At 43.4% G+C, this 2475-nt stretch overlaps 1 non-coding gene across 1 annotated transcript; it reads right to left on the bottom strand.

Annotated features, from left to right (window-relative positions):
• Positions 1-284: 284 nt before the first annotated feature.
• On the bottom strand, positions 285-357 carry TRNAK-CUU (transfer RNA lysine (anticodon CUU)). Its single transcript has one exon. It is a non-coding gene; the product is annotated as a tRNA-Lys (tRNA).
• Positions 358-2475: the final 2118 nt, after the last annotated feature.

The following is a 2475-nucleotide window of genomic DNA, read 5'->3' as shown; positions in this document are numbered from 1 at the left end:
TGGACTGTATAGTCTGTGGAATTCTCTAGGCCAGAATACTGGAGTGGGTAGCCTTTCCCTTTCTTCAGGGGATCTTCCCAACCCAGGGATTGAACCCAGGTCTCCCACATTGCAAGCGGATTCTTTACCAGCTGAGCTACCAGGGAAGCCCAAGAATATTGGAATGGGTAGCCTATCGCTTCTCCAGGGGATCTTCCAATCCAGAAATTGAATGGTCTCCCGCCTTGCAAGTGGATTCTTTACCATCTGAGCTACAAGGGAAGCCCCAAATGTTGAAGAGCAACTGCCCAACGTGGGCCTTGAACCCCCAGCCCTGGGATTAAGAGTCCCATGCTCTACCGACTGAGCTAGCTGGGCAGTCAAGCATTTCTCATCTGAATTCAAAAGAGCTTCTGAATTTCCTATATGACTCAGGGAACTCAAATCAGGGCTCTGTGACAACCTAGAGATGTGGGGATGGGATAGGAGGTTTAAGGCTGAGGGGACATATGTATACCTGCGGCTGATATGTGTTGATGTATGACACAAACAAACACAATATTATAAAGTAATTATCCTTCAGTTAAAAATAAACAAATTAAAAAAATAAACAAGAGCTCCTGAGATGTATACCTGGTTTCTGAGGGTGGTCTTTGACATCCTCAGAATGTCAAAGTGAAGGTTGCTGTCCTTGGTGCTGAGACTGATGTTTGCATAGATGCTCTTTGAGTAAGTGTGTGTGAGACAGAGAGGGAGGGAGAGAGGGTGGGAGGAAATGGGGGAGGCAGGGAGAGGATATGAGTGGGGCAGAGGGAGAGTTGGCTAAAACACAGGAAAAAAAAGTCTCCCATTTAACCAGGAAGCATCGTTTTTATTCTGCTAAAATCATGTAGGGAAGCTTCAGAGATTTTTCTGGGAGTCTCCATTATTTGATCTGTATCTTTTAAAACTGTGACTGAATTTTTACGTAAGAGGTTAAGAATGGTTCCCTCCTAGCATTTCATTTCCACGTTGATTTCACAGTTTGCCATGGCACCCTGCTCCAGTACTCTTGCCTGGAAAATCCCATGGACGGAGGAGCCTGGTGCGCTGCAGTCCATGGGGTCGCTAAGAGTCGGATACGACTGAGCGACTTCCCTTTCACTTTTCACTTTCATGCATTGGAGGAGGAAATGGCAACCCACTCCAGTGTTCTTGCCTGAGAATCCCAGGGACGGGGGAGCCTGGTGGGCTGCCGTCTTTGGAGTCGCACAGAGTCAGACACGACTGAAGCGACTTAGCAGCAGCAGCAGCAGCAGCCTTTGTATATATGTTCTGTCAGGGAGTTTCTTCCTAATATTTTCAGTAAACTTAAATACCCATTTTACATTATTCCTTTGTGTTCTCCCCTTCACAGACAAGGAAGAGATTAGTTCAGTTTCTATGAACTTAAAAATAAATCAAGTTGCGATTAACCTATTTTCATAATTGGAAAATACTCTACTTCCTTTCCTCCCATATAACAAAGTGTCTGCTCCTCTTGTTCTTACTAACAACCAAAATTCCTTGGGCTGATGATATTATTTATTGTACAACATGGAAGAATACCATGAGCCATTATTTTTCCTGTTTTTTCTCTCTCTCTTTTAAAGTATTATGAAGCTTTTGCCTTGTCTCTCCATTTTCTTATCATTTCACTGATCATATGTCAGCATATTTCACACCAGGTACTGTGTTTCAGATCAGTTTACTTTATTTCCTTTTTAACCTTCCTTGTACAACTCACCGGCAACCCCCTCCAGTACTGTTGCCTGGAAAATCCCATGGACTGAGAAGCCTGGAAGGCTACAGTCCGTGGGGTCGCAAAGAGTCGGACACGACTGAGCGACTTCTCTTCATTTTGTACAACTCACAGGCTTCCCTGATGGCTCAATGGGTAAAGAATATGCCTGTAATACAGGAGACACGGCAGGTATGGGTTCAACCCCTGGGTTGGTAAGATCCCCCGGAGAAGAAAATGGCAACCCACTCCAGTATTCTTGTCTGGGAAATCCCATGGACAGAGGAACCTGGTGGGCTACAGTCCAAAGGGTTGAAAAGCATCGGACACGACAGGGCAACTAAGTACATACACATACAACTCACAGTTTTTCCCCCAACTCTTTCCCAGTTATCTTAGAGACGTTTATCTCCCTCTCTTTGTTCCCCTTGTGAGAAGGAGGGGCTAATCCAGACTATTCAGTATAAGAGTATTGCTAGCAATATCTCTGTAGTAAAGGGAATGAAAGCTGGAAACTTTGATGTGGAATTAGGGAGAATAAAGAACCAGTGCCTTGAACTTATAAGCCCACTAAAAATGCATTCAGAACCTTTAAGAGTCAACATTTTCTTTCTTATATTTCTCTACTTAAATTTACTTTCACCAAAGAACAAAAATTTTGATTTTTCTACTTTGTTTCCCTTTTTTTTTTGGCATTTCAATCATATTGTCTGCTACAATTTTTTTCTAATGCCATT

The sequence above is a fragment of the Bos mutus genome, chromosome 10, assembly GCF_027580195.1.
Source record: "Bos mutus isolate GX-2022 chromosome 10, NWIPB_WYAK_1.1, whole genome shotgun sequence".
In the NCBI taxonomy this organism is placed as follows: domain Eukaryota; kingdom Metazoa; phylum Chordata; class Mammalia; order Artiodactyla; family Bovidae; genus Bos; species Bos mutus.
The sequence above is the reverse complement of the archived record's forward strand: the minus strand, read 5'-3'. Positions and strand labels throughout refer to the sequence as shown.